Genomic DNA, 15111 nt, shown 5'->3' with positions numbered 1-15111 from the left:
AAGTGCTGGGATCAAAGGCGTGCGCCACCACTGCATGGCTTAGTCAGGGTTTCTATTCCTGCACAAACATCATAACCAGGAAGCAAGTTGGGGAGGAAAGGGTTTATTCAGCTTACACTTCCATACTGCTGTTCATCACCAAAGGAAGTCAGGACTGGAACTCAAGCAGGTCGGGAAGCAAGAGCTGATGGAGAGGCCATGGAGGGATGTTACTTACTGGCTTGCTTCCCCTGGCTTGCTCAGCTTGCTTTCTTTTAGAACCCAAGACTACCAGCCCAGAGATGGTCCCACCCACAATCCCCCACCCCCCCATTTCTAATTGAGAAAATGCCTTAGAGCTGGATCTCATGGAGGCATTTCCTCACCTGAAGCTCCTTTCTCTGTGCTAACTCCAGCTTGTGTCAAGCTAACACAAAACCAGCCAGTACAGTAGTGAATGGACCTGTCTCAGGGCTTCTGTGTGGGTTAAGAAAGAAGTAATTCAACTGCCACAGTGAGAGAGTTGCTGGCAATAGAGATGCACTGAAGGCTTAATATATATTCCATGCATGAGTGGACACAGGAATGGATGAACATATGGAAGAATGAATTCTCCCACTTACTTCCGGAAAAGCAACAAGAAAATCTATGGCATGGTTCTCCTACTGCCTGGGCTATTCTTCTGAACAGCAAAGGATGAACAGGGAGGTGGAACTGATCCCAACAACGGGGACCTAGCTCAGCTGGAGATGAAACTCCAAACTGTTCCTGGCCTTCAGGTTACAATCTAATTATTCTGTTTCTAATTACAATAAAATCTTGTTTCCTTTGTCTCGCCCCAACCCTAACACACACACACACACACACACACACACACACACACACATACACGCACATCCCAACTGAAATATCACTAAGTGATTTATCTATTCTGAGGAGACATCTGTCACTATCAGAATTCATGGTGTGTGTGTGTGTGTGTGTGTGTTCACATACACACAAATAACTTTGGATTGCAATAGAGTTGTGTGGCTTCTCCTTTGATGTGATAGATCCCAGACATCACCGTTTGACCCAAAGTGTAGAGAGAAAAAGAACCTAATTTGCATAACGTTCTGTTTTCTCCACCAAGAAAGCCAATGTGGCAATTTCAGCATTGCTCCTAGAAAGGTGATATGCTTTTTTTCTCCTTACGCTGGGGTTGCCTGTTCAGCCAGCCTGGGTGAACTAGAGTTAATCTCCAGCCCAAACCTCCTGTGATGGTTTATATATGCTCGGCCCAGGGAGTGGCAGAGCTAGAAGGTGTGGCCCTGTTGGAGTAGGTGTGTCACTGTGGGTGTGGGCTATAAGACCTTCATCATAGCTGCCTGGAAGCCAGTATTCTGCTAGCAGCCTTCAGATGAAGATGTAGAACTCTCAGCTCCTCCTGCACCATGCCTGCCTGGATGCTGCCATGTTCCCACCTTGATGGTACTGGACTGAACCTCTGAACCTATAAGCCAGCCTCAATTAAATGTTGTCCTTTATAAGACTTGCCTTGGTCATGGTGTCTGTTCACAGCAGTCAAACCCTGATACCTCCCATGTGCCACTCACAAACAGTGCCCACCTGTCTTCCCATTCATGCATCTATCCATCTTCCTTCCCTTCCTACCATCTCTTCCTTCCCCTCCTTCTCTTTCTTTCTGTCTGTCTGTCTTTCCTTCCTTCCTTCCTTCCTTCCTTCCTTCCTTCCTTCCTTCCATTCTTCCTTTTACTTTTTGGTTCTTTGAAATAGGGTTTCTCTGAGTAGTCCCAGCTATACTGGAACTCACTCTGTAGACCATGCTGGTCTCAAACTCAGAGATCCCTCTGCCTCTGCTTCCTGAATGCTGGAATCAAATGTGTGTGCCACCATACCTGGCTTCTTCCAATTTTCTCAAACCATCCCTAGATGGATACACTCAACCATGCTGTCACTTACTTTTGTTCTCTGACACCTGTTTCCTTCTCTACTCTTGTCTTCATCGCCATTCGGTTCCTATTGTAAATATATCCCAGAATACAGTTTCCAGTTCTTAGCGTTGAGGCCTGGCCCTCAGGAGCCTGAGGCAGGGAAGCTGAATTTGATTTAAATTTGAATAAATGTGATAGGGTTCAGAGGTCTCTGGTGTTCTCTCATTCCGAGCCTCAGTTCAAAACCAACGGGAAGAAACTCTCTCTAACTCAAACAGAGAAGAGATTCAGAGGGACCAGAGTCCATACCATCACCTTCTGCAATGGTTTCTCTCCTCTTTCTTTCTCTTGTTTCCTAATCAAGGCTAGAATGATATGCTACATACAAGGGTCCTACCCCAAGTCACACACTCAAACTTTAGCGGCAAGGCAACTTAAGGGTTGGTAGAGAGATTAGATTCTTTGTGGAAGTTAGGTAATTGCTCCCTTTGTAACCTAGGACAAGCCCATATATTTCTTAATGTGTAAACAGATTTTAAGAACCCATTTTTTGGGGAGGAGATATCAACATACACACACACATACACACATACACATGCACACACAGGCACACACACACATGCACACACACGCACACACACATACACACACATGCATGCACATCTAGAGATTGAGAATTATTATGTGAAAAAGAAGGTTCTATCAATGACTTTGGTGACCTCAAGCTTTGTGCTCACCTCCATGTTTGTTTTCTTGCCTCTGCCTACCCAGTCCTGGACCATAGCCAGCAAATCAACACTGAAAGGAGAGGTATGAGTTGTACGAGACTGTGCGTGCTGGACAGTTTTATGTCAACTTGACACCAGGAACCTCAATTGAGAAAATGTCCCACCAGACTGGTTTATAGACAAACATGTGGGGCATTTTCTTGACTGATGATTGGGGAGTTCCCAGGATGGTAGGTGGTGCTATCCCTGGGATGATAGATATATCTATATATCTCACATCAAAGGAGAAGCCACACAACTCTATTGCAATCCAAAGTTATTTGTGTGTATGTGAACACACACACACACACCATGAATTCTGATAGTGGCAGATGTCTCCTCAGAATAGATAAATCACTTAGTGGTATTTCAGTTGGGAAGTGTGTGTGTGTGTGTGTGTGTGTGTGTGTGTGTGTGTGTTTGTGTGTGTGTTAGGGTTGGGGCGAGACAAAGGAAACAAGATTTTATTGTAATTAGAAGCAGAATAATTAGATGTTATATATATAAAGCAGGCTGAGCAAGCCATGGGGACCAAGTCAGTAAGTAGAATTCTTCCATGGCTTCTGCATACTTCAGCTCCTGCCTCCAGGTTTATAGCTTAAGCTCCTGTCCTGACTTCTCTGATGATGGACTGTGCTGTGTATGTGTGAGATGAAATAAATCATTCCCTCTCCAAGCTGCTTTTGGTCATTCTGCTTTACCACAGTTCCAGAAGCCCTACCTAAGACACTGGGTATACACTGCACAGAGCTGATGGTGGCAGGACCCCAGACGAGCTGTTGCTGGAGACAGAAAGCAGCCAGTTATAGGCAGTGATCAGAAAAAAAAAATGTCTCAAAGATGTCTTAAGAGAAAAACAAGCCCAAAGTGTCACACTGCTGATTAGCCACGCAGGCAGAGAGAAGCAGTATAAGGTTGCTTTCACAAAAGAATCTTACAAAGAGAGTCAAGGTTAGTGGTCCACAGAGGCGAACCCTACTGCATGTTGATGGCATTCCTGGCAACCAAGTCAGAGACCTACTTCTGTATTGATGCCTGTGGAAGGTTCTCCAGGTACTCTAGTGTATGAGGGAGAGGGCCGCATGGCTTGTCCATATTTTACGCGTTAAAGCAACTGAAGTGGCTGCAAAGTGCTTCCAATTCTCCCCATGTGCTTCTCAGGATAGTCACTCCACAAGCACCATACGCAACCTGGAGTCTTCTTGGCACGGCCACAGTGAGCTCTGGGCCAGACACAGCTGTGTCTTGGCATGACTTTGGAGCCCAAGACCAAACCAATGTCAGGCCATACCATATAGCTTCTTACTTAACCTTCTTCTTCCATAGGATTTGAGAGCTTGTTTGAAACAAAACTTGGGAGCCATAAAACAGAACTGTGTTCTGCTGCTGTCAAGAGACCCCCATGACCAAGTCTATAAATGAAAACATGTAATTAGGGATGTCTTCCAGTTTCAGAGGGCTAGTCCATGATCGTCGTGGCGGGGATAACGGTGGAAGGCAGGCAGACATGCCACTGGAGAAGTAGCTGAGAGTTCTGTATTCAGATCCACAGGGAACAAGGAAAGAGAAACTCTGGCCAGGGCTTTCGAAACCCCAGCTCTCCCATCCCCGGCCCCCATGACACACTTTCTCCAGTAAGGCCACACCTCCTAATCTATATCACATAGCGCCACTCCCTGATGACTAAGCATCTGAATAGAGCCTACAGGGGCCATCCTTATACAAACCACCAGAAGAACAAAACAAGAATTCTGTAAATGGAGGGAAAAAAGCAAAAAAGCATAGGCAGAAAAGTCATATCATAGAGGTCTGGCCAAAGAGGAACAAGAGCATTGGAACCAGAATGCTGGCCTGAAGCTCAAATCTAAGCAAAGGCCAGAGGCTGGAAAGCAGTATTACTAGGGGTTGACACGTGCACGTATGTTCTTGTCCTTGGACTTGTATGAAGCAGTACGGGTCTGAACACATACTCACAGACATATATGAAGACAGAGAATCTGTTGACTTTCTTATATCACCATTCCTGGGCCTCTAAAGTTTATAAGGAGTCCACTAAAGCCTGATTCTATAAAAGTAATCCTCTGGAGACTCTCTGTGTGTGTGTGTGTGTGTGTGTGTGTGAGTGTGTACTATGTAGGTTTGTTGTGTGGGTTGTGGATCTGTCCATATGTGTGTTGTGTGTGCAGATGCGATGTGTATATATGTGGTGTGTCTGCTCATATATGTTGTATATGAACATGTGGTGCATGTGGTATGTAGGTCTGTGTATGCACATGTGGCATGTGGAGGCATATATGCATATATGCTGTGTGTGTGTGTGGTATATGTGCACATATGGTATGTGTGTGGTATTTGTGGTATATGTGTACACATGTGGTATGTGTGGTATTTGTGGTATATGTGTACACACGTGGTATGTGTGTGCACATTTGGCATGTGAAGGTATATATGTATATATAGTGTGTGTGTCTGTGTGGTATATGTGCACATATGGTATGTGAGTACACATGTGGTATGTGTATACACATGGCAAGGGTATGTGTGATGCTGGTGGTAGTCCAGAGACAGATGACTCAAAATGAAGTTGGTGATGTGGGCATTTCTTAGGAGAGTTCTTAGGTCAGTCCTCGGATTAGGTCTCTCAAGCTGCTCACCACTCAAACGCCTTTTAATCACGTTTCCAGATCCAATTGAGTAAAGTATTTTGAACTTTTTTTTCTTGCCAACTAAACAAATGTATTCTTAAGTGCTTTTAAATGTTCATGCCTAATTATGAACAAATGTTTCATTTTCCAACATGCTTTTTGGAACAGTGAAAATTGCCTCATTGACTGAAACTATCCATGAAGACTGCCCTTGCCTTGTCAGAACCACATAGAAGCCATTTTGCCAGACAGTGTAAACTGGTACACAACTTAGGTATCAAGCACACAATGTGCCTGTGCTGTTGGCTGATGATCTGTCGCTGCTGACACCAGGTATGTGGGCTCTGAAGACCATGTTTAGCACAAGCAGTACAGATTCTAACTTGTATCAGTATCTCCTCCCAGAGGAGGCTAGGGTCTGGCCGCCTGACTGGCCAGCTTTTCTCTTTGGTTCCCATAAGCCCTCAACTGAAACTCTTGGCTGGTATATGGTAAGATACAGAAGTCAAACATCCCAGAACAGGGACCTTTTCCAAATGTCTCTAGTACAGTTTGTTGGAAACAATATGCTAATGGGATGGGCCTGCAAGGGATGCTGAGTGCAAAACAGGTCAACTCCCAGTGCAGGCAGGGTTAGTGCCTGTGCTACAGCTGGATGTGATTGCATATCTCAGTGTAACTAAAAATAGGTGTTCCTCCTGACAACTGTGATCAGAAAAGGTGAAAGGGCGGCTGATGGATCATGCACGGTACCAAGTACCGCTGGGACCAGGAACCAAATGATTGTGGGTCTGCTGACGGAACATAAGGAAGTTTGGCAATGTGGTTTAAAACGTAAGACCAGGGTCAGTGAGACAGCTGAGCAGAAAAAGGAGCCTGCTGCCAAGGCTGATGACGAGTGTCATCTCTGGGACCCACAAAGTGGAAGAGGATAGGTGACTCCCCCAAGTTGTTATCTGGTGTGTGTGTGTGTGTGTGTGTGTGTGTGCATCTGTGTATGTGTGTATGTATATGTGTGTATATATGTGTATGTGTGCATGTGTATGTATGTGTATGTATATGTATGTATATATGTGTGATGTGTGTATATGTGTATATATGTGTATCTATTTGTGTATGTGTGTATGTGTATATGTGTATGTATGTATGTATGTATATGTGCATGTATGTGTATGCATGTATATGTGTGCATGTGTGTGCATATGTATGTATGTATATGTGTATGTATGTGTATGTATGTGTATGAATGTATGTGTGTGCATGTGTGTGCATATGTGTGTATGTATGTGTATGCATGTATACGTGTGCATGTGTGTGCATGTATGTGTATGTATGTATGTATATGTGTGTGTGTGTGTACAATACACATTTTTTAAAAACATGAACAATGAACTGAATGTGGCGGCACATGTCTATAAACCCAGCACTTGACAAACAGATGCAGAATGATCCTGTGTTTGAGGCTAGCCTGGGCTATATAGCAAGACTTTGTTTTCCACAAGAAAAAAAGCAGTGGATGGGAGTGGAAAGAAGAGAAGAAAAGAACAAATAAAAGAAGAAATAAAGCCCAAATCTCAAGTTCTTTGCAATCAAAGGAAACAACCCAGTGGACACACATTAACCCAGTGCCCCGCCCCCCTTCCCCAACTTTTGACAGGGTCTCACTGTGTAGCCCTAGCTATCCTGGAACGATGTAGACCAGGAAGGCCTCCAACTAACAGAAATTCACTTGCTTCTGCCTCTACCTCCTAGGTGCTCAAGTTAAAGACACGCGTCATCACATCGAGCCTCTCTCTCTCTCTCTCCTCTCTCTCTCAAGTTAACATACAAAACCATGGGCCTTGTTGTGCCTTAGTTGTATCTGTGTGTACATACATACATAAACACACACACACACACACACACACACACACACATACTCATGATCTTTCACTTTTTTAATATGCCACTTTCCAAACCTAAATTAATTCTATTTTTATTTTAATGATACAGAATCATGAGCAAGCTATAAGACTGACTTAATTACTGTAAATTCATGTGTGTCCATATGGTAAGCAAATTCTACACTGAAAAGCCAATGAATCATAAAAATCTTATCTTTTAAACAATTATTTACTTCCTCATTTGCATGTGTGTGCGCATGTGCATGTGTGTGCACGTGTGTGTGCATCGAAGCACACAGGTGTAGGTCAGAGGTCTGGCTGGTTCTCTCCTTGTACTATGTGGGTACTAACGATTGAACAGAGAAGCATCCTGCAGGCCTGAAACATCTTAATTTTTGTTAGCCATTTGTGTTTCTGTCTTGACTGCACTTTTATGCTTAGTTATGATCTCCCCACCCTGAAGGCTATGGAACAGGAGATGAGGAGGAAAATGTGATTTAAAAAAGCACCAGTGTCAGGGAGGTGGCCTAGTGGGTCGAGGTGCTGACAAAACAAGAGGCCAGCATCAAGGACTCTTCCCAGAAGAGAAACCTGCCTTTGGTGAAATGAAAGCACGGTACGTTTTCACCTGCACCAAATTATCCTGAATAGGAGAAGAGGAGGTTATGGGGGGGGGGGTTTAATCCCTAACAGTAAAATTCCAAAGGAAGGCATCTCATTCTGTAGTCCGCATCCTTGGAACCTAATACCCACAGAGCCGGTGCTAACCATGTATCGCCTGCCTTGTAGCTTGAAGACCCACATGTCAGCCATTCCTTCGCCAATCACTGTGCCTCCCTAAGCAGCACCTTGCCTCCCTGGGTGATAAGGATAGAGACTGTGGAAGAAAGCTGTCCAGCTTTTCTCTTCTCTCTAGAAGATAATTTCCCTAACAGCACAACCTGAAAGGCGGCGCTGGGGACATCTCAGAACCTTCCTCTTCCTTGGGTACCAACAGTCGGGAAGTGAGTCTGCTTTTCTCCTAGTGGGCAGTGCTTTCCAAACTCTTAATTTCTATAGGACATCTTGAAAGGAGACCAGAGCGGAAGGGGAAGCTGTGTCACTGGACTACGACACTGAGCACCTATGCCCAGAAGCCAGCTGCTCCCTGGACCTCTCTCCGGGTCATCCCAGTCACCCACCCTGGGTTTCCTCTCCCCCGAGTTTGGCAGATGCTAAGGAGTGGGTGTCAAGCAGCAAGGTCTGTGGGCCCCCAGCTTACAGGGAGATTATGATCTTGAGTGCTAGTCCTTTCTAGAGAGACTCTGCTCGCACAAAGCCTGTTTGTTAAATTCCCAGACAAAACATCTGCCCTCGGGGTCTTAGGTTCCCTTTATGGGACACCTTATCGTTTCTTATGTGTAATATTAGAGGGTGGGTCATACTGATGCTAGACACTTACATTCCTTACAAATACCCCAGTGCTTTGTATACTCAATGCATTAGTTAGAACACGCACATAATAAAGTTGAAAAGCCCCAAGTTACCAACTCCACACATTACCCTTCTCTGTTGAAATGTTAAATGATTGTCAACAAGGTTATATGTATTTGCAAGACAGTTTACACTACACACATTGTTATGTTAGATGTAACAATGCCTATTATTTCTTTGCTTTGGGTTAATGTTGCCCAGAGGAAGGATGTCAGTAGACTTGACGATGGGTGTGTCTGTTTCCAATGGGTGGGTAAGACTGATAAAGATGCAAACCTAAGGTTGTAAAATTCTAACTCACCAGGACAGCTGAAGGATGGAACTTCTTCAATGGAAGATCCTGGTGGAAAAGGGTCTTAGGCAAAGTATCTCTGTATTCTAAAGGCTGTACTGAGGAAGGGTAAGCCCTCCATCTACAGCCATGTGTGTAGGCAGGAACAGCTGACAGTGTGTGTGTGTGAGAGAGAGAGAGAGAGAGAGATGTACAGAATAAGCTGTTTTGAGTGATCCATGCTACTTTCCAATGGGATTTTGAGTAAGATTGTATTAAGATTATGAGCCGTGAATGATTTCAGGGAAGGCCTGCATTTGGTTCTGATTCAGGTCAGTCTATACCTACTGGCATAAGGCACCCAGCTTACAGAAGTGGGCCCACAGTGTTCTCAGACACCTATCTCTGGGAGGCAGCTCAGGGAGACAAGCATTACCAAACAGATATTCTCTGGAAAAGGAAAGACAGGATCCTGGCACTTCTGGCCAAGGGTTCTCTGAGCTCCATTCTCAAAGGCAAAACTGGGTATCAGGAAGCCAGGAGCATCACCTACCCTGTCAGTATGGAGGGTCCCCTGTCCATTCTGAGCTCTGCCTGCCTGGCCTGACATCTGCACGCATGGTCTGAGTCAGGAAGTATTGACAATCCCAGTCCAGCGGCTGCTTCTATGTACACATGACAGATCTCTCTCTCTGCTCCTCACTGGTGCCCTCTTGCCCAGGTCACAAACTTTGAAAGGGGCTTATGACTGGAGGGGCGTGAGGGCAGTGTTCTAAATCCCAACCTCATTGCTTCTCATTAGTACCAGCTTCTTTATTTACCTTGCCTTTCCCTCTCAATCTAATAAGCCTTCTCCACCTGTCCAATGGCCCTTCAGCACTCCTGAAGGAAAAAGCCCATTTGCTCACCTTCAGTGGCCCTCAAAGTCTGTTCCCTTGGAAACAGCTTCCAAGGAGTGGTCCAGCCTCATTCTGCACAAATCTGTGCAGGTTCCCAGATTTCTTGTTGTGGTAAGGCAATGGGCCCAGTAAAGCTCTGCTTCTAACCCCACAAGAAAACTCTGAATTGCAGAGTTGGTTTGCTCAGCAATGAAGGGGTTACTCCAGGGTGTTGGGTAGGGGAGAGGAAAGCTGCTGGCCACTCCTCGGCTTGTCTGATGGAGATGCAGCCTGGCAAAAGCTTTAAGATTAATGGAGAAAAGGCAAAATCTGACAGCTCTTCTGCTGGTTTCAGTCCTCCTGGGTGGGCCAATTGGTCTTGAATGTCACTAGCTACTTAATCTTGTGTATCTGAAACAGACTGGTGTGTTTGGGGGAGCCCGGCTCGCTCTGTATAGAGATCAATTGGAGAGACAGATAAAAGGAAACTGCATTGAATTTCCCTGTTAAGCCTTTCACCAGGCACTTTCTGACTGCAGAGCAGTGAGTGACCCCAGCAGATGCAGCCATCCTGTTCCAGATACCCCCACCACGCCCATGCTACTTACTGCTATGTCCCTGCTGAGCTGCTCCTGTTTAGTTCAGGGCAGACTGGTACCCCCATATGTCCAGTTTGGGGACTGGGGGTGCTAAACTACATGGCCTTACTTTAGGACATATTTGAAATGATGTGTGTGCTTGTGAGAGGCCAAAGGCATCAGATTTCCTGAAGCTGAAGTTATAGGCAGTTGTGAGCCAATAGATACGGATGCTAGGAACCAAACTCAGGTCCTGCTCAACCACTGAGCCATCATCTCTCCAGCTCCTTGCCCCCTCTCTAGAAGTCATGATGTCTCCCATGACCGAGACAAAGACCCACATGCAGACACAGATCTTGCAGGACAAGAGGAGGAACAAGAGCAAAATCCACCAGTGCCGCCACCTATCTGCACGCGTGTTCCAAACAGACAGGGCCCTACTCTTGCTTTAGATCCTAAATATTCACCCAGGAGAGGGGGACCTAGCATAACAACACTTTCTGTATTCCACTCAGTCAAACTGAACACATAAAAGATATACTCTGGTTAGATGCCAAGAGGGGAGGGAAAATTAAGAAAATAAGATGACACTATTTGCAGAGGAGGTTAAGATGGGCTATCTTTTGATGGTTTAGAAATTGAAATGTTTTTGTAGCTATCACATGGAATAGGGGTGAGTCTTGTCTGGTTTGGTTCTGGGGAAGGAGCCCCTGATGCATCTTATATGTACTAACCTCTAAGCCTGATGGTTTCAACTCTTTCCTAATGCTGAGCCCTTTTAACAGGGTTCCTCATACAGAGGTGACCCCCAACCATAAAACTATTTCGTTGCTACTTCATAACTGTGTGTTTGCTACTAATATCTGATATGCAGGATAGGCGGCGTAGGACTTTAAAGCAGACAAAACCCACAGGTTGAGAATCACTGATAGTCTAAGCATGTTGGTTTCTGAGAGCCTCCCGATAAACCTAGACAATAGCTCTACTTAGCCCTGAGCTCACATTGGTTTGTTCCAGATCATTTGCCCTAACCCTCTCACCTCCGCCTGCTGATCAAAAGGTGTGAACATGGTTGAGTACCATCAGCTGAAGAACAGCTGAGGTTGACTAAGCTTCCTCATCCTGGTATCTGAGGACACATGATTCTCAAACACGGGAGAAGAAATGATTCTTAAACATAGCGTGCACGCCTGAAACTTCCCACGGTGCAGACCGGGGCCGCGTGCCCTGAGAACGCGCATTTGCCTAAGGTGAAAGGTTTCTTTAAAACAGAACATCTCCCCATAAACATACGCAAGACTCATCATAAACTGGGTTATTTCTTCTGTCTGCCTGAGGAAGATGGAAGGCATAAACAGCCCAAGTCCACAGCAGTGTATCACAGCTCTGTAGTATGCCTTTGAAATATCACCGGGTATCTGACTATTTTAAAATGACCAGTCACCCCCCCCCCGACCCCCATCCCCCGCTGGCAAGGATGTCTGTCTGCTTAAAGAAAGACAAAGGAAGATACCGATGGGTCTTAAAATGAAAAATGAAATAGAAAACGACTAGGCTGAGAAGGAGAACTCATTTCAGTAATCATCTCAAATATGATGTCATAATTTACTTCTTCCCCTTCGAAAAGACACGGCCTCCGATAACGTCAAAGCAAAAAACTAGAACAGCCTGAAATGCTGTAGAGGAGATGAAGCCAGTTTCCCTTACAGACAGGAGCTTGAAGACTGGCGTTTCCATGGTTCTCCCACATGTGGCTGTAGGGAAGCCACTGGCCATAAAGCACCGAAAGGCACTGGAGTGGGTTTCATGAATATCGTGGAGTAACAGGGAAGGAAGGGAATGCATGTTCTAAGACAGGGTGCTAGAAGGAGACAAGGTTGCCCATGGGCATCTTTCATCTTCTTTCCCACTCTGTTTGACAAGGTTTCACTTTAGATCCCAGGCTAGCCTCAGATCCACACTCCTCCTGTTTCTGCCTCCCCAGCACTGAGGATATAAGTGTATGCTGCTACCCACAGCTCTTCAACCTCCGAAATGAAACACCTGAAATAACTTCTCCCAACTTCCAATTGGAAAAAAGAGAAGCCGACAGAGGATGAGTAACAACTACAGACAAGAGATCTAAGTTCAACATCCAGGCTACTGCCCAGAGTCTCAAGCCCAGGCTCTCCCTTCCACACAAAAGCTGGAGACCACCTTGCCCACAAAGAACCAGAAGGTCCAAGCAAGGAGACACTGGAGTCTCCCAGTGCCTGGAATCCCTGCCCCACTTGTTTCCCCACAGCTGGGTTCTTCCCAGTGTCACAGGACTGTTAATATACTCTGCAGATGGCCAACATGAATGCAAATTAAACTGGGAGACATCCAAGACCCCCTTCAAGAGAATGAGCCCAGGACACACTGGGCAGTTTGATTACACTGAGATATAAATACAGTAAGAGATAGAGTTGAAAAGATGAATTAAAAAAGTAAATCTCTGTGACCTACTACTGGCTCTTGGTCCTACAGTGGGCATATCTAGAAGGCCCATTCAGAAGCTCACCTGTGTTAAATGCCTTACCTCTTGGCCTGCTTGGGTGAAGGTGTTAGGGTTCTGTGTTACCCTGAGACTTCATCAAGAGACAAGTTATTCTGAGAAGAAGAGAAGGCATTGTACAATTGTCAACCCAATAAATGAACATCCATCTCTGTGAGCCAGATACTACATTGGAGATTGAGCAATAATCAAGTAGGCACTGTCCTTCTCCCACATGGTCGTAAGGTCTATTAAGGGGTCAGATGTTTGGTTAGGATCTCCCTGTCTGAAGAACATTTGGATGGGTTAGTACAGATATGGTAGAAGCTAGTGTCCGAGTTTAGGCTCCTGATGGCGCAGTGATGCCTGGTGCTCAGGTGCCAGAAGACAATAAGACAAGAAAGACAAGAAGTCAGAGATTGTAGGTTATACAAAGAACTGAATTTAAAAATACTACACCATAAAAAAGACAGAGAGGTGTGGCATGAAGAAAGTTGGAAAGCTGGGTATGGATTCTCATAAGACTCCTTGGGTACTGTCCAAAAGTCTGACTTCTGTTTTGAAGACTGGGAAGCCACAGCAGGATGCACTTTGAAGGGGGCAGAAGCAGATCAGATCATGAGCTGTGATTGTTGTGTGGCTGAGCAGAGACAAGGTTGGACTGGACTGGAGATGCTTTCAGGGAAACAAAGAAATTGCTGGGGTCCACGTGGGTAGCGATGGTGGCTTGCAGAGAAGCAAGTGTTTATGTCCTAACACACAAGCATTTGCAGTAAAGCTCCCATGGGGATCAGAGACAGTGCAGAGACAAGCAAGACAGCAGTGTGAACATCACATCCTATTTTTTGAAGCTGGATCACATTCATCTGACCAGAGACCAGAAAGGAATTAGATGTAGGCAAGAAGACTATAAAGATTACAAAGTGGGGGGGAGCTAAAAATAAATTCTGTATTCATATCCTAGAGCAGATGCTTTTAATCTATGGTCACTTCAGTGAGACAAGAATAGCTACGTAAGGTATGATGGGTGTAGCCAATAAAAAAATAAATGGTTTGGAGCCTGGTCAAAAGGCCTGTATGAAATGAATAGTTGTACCTAACACAAGTACTTAATTTGTTGAGTCGGGCCTGCCTAGCCTTGAACATATAGATATCCTACTGCCAAGTGCTAGATTTACAGACATGTCACTGAGCCCACCTAGCAAGTACTATTTTGAATGAGAAAAATAGTATAGTATTCATGAATATATGTGCTCGTGTAGTGTGTACTTAATATGTTTTCAAGTAAAAATAAAACATTTTGTGTATATATTGATTTATATATATATAATATATTAAACACATACACACACACATATATGTGTATATATATATATATATATATACCTTGTGTAATCTCTTCTTAAAATAATGTTTGGTTAGGGATGGTAACCCAATGGTACAACATCTGGCTGGCATGTACATTGTCCAGGATTCAATCCCTTACACTGAAAAACAAAAACCAAAACCCTACAATAGTTTCAATGATCTGAACAGCTCCTACTCTACTGACGCAGAAGACGTCTGCTATGGTGCCTAGGCTCTGAGGGGATGAGGCTATGCTCTAAGAGCAGACTGCTGGCTAGTGGGAAAACCAAATCTCACCAGAACCCCAACCTGTCTAAAACAAAAAACAAAAAAACAGAAAAAACCAAAACTCTTTTCTCTGCTGTACGAGGTAAGACTCCAGCTGTAACTATAGTGAAGAATTGGAAACCCTTGCCAGAACTGTCGGTATCTCATTTATAGCCCATTATGTAAACACACTGTGAATGCTCAAGTTTAACATGCAGCAAGCCATGCACACTTCTCATTTCACACCGTGTTTAGCATTCACAGTTAATCCTCTTGCATCTTCATAAAGTTCTGAAAGAAGGACTCTTCACAGCTGTCGCTGGTGATCATGGTGTGACCCAGTGGGCTCCCAGACAGGCTGTCCTCCATACACGCCACCTCAGAGTTACAGATACCCAAGAGACTAGTCCACTGAAGGGAATTACCATTTTAAATGGTAGAGAATTCTGTGTATACTGAGTTCTGTCGATGGGATTCCAGGCTCTAGGAATACTTAGAAACAATTGTATATGAATATTTTCAGGGAGAACAGTGCTCAGCTTTCAGCAGATTGTCTAAGGACTTAACTTCCAAA

Source organism: Mus caroli, chromosome 13 (assembly GCF_900094665.2).
Source record: "Mus caroli chromosome 13, CAROLI_EIJ_v1.1, whole genome shotgun sequence".
Classification (NCBI taxonomy): Eukaryota; Metazoa; Chordata; class Mammalia; order Rodentia; family Muridae; genus Mus; species Mus caroli.
This window is presented reverse-complemented; position numbering follows the sequence as displayed.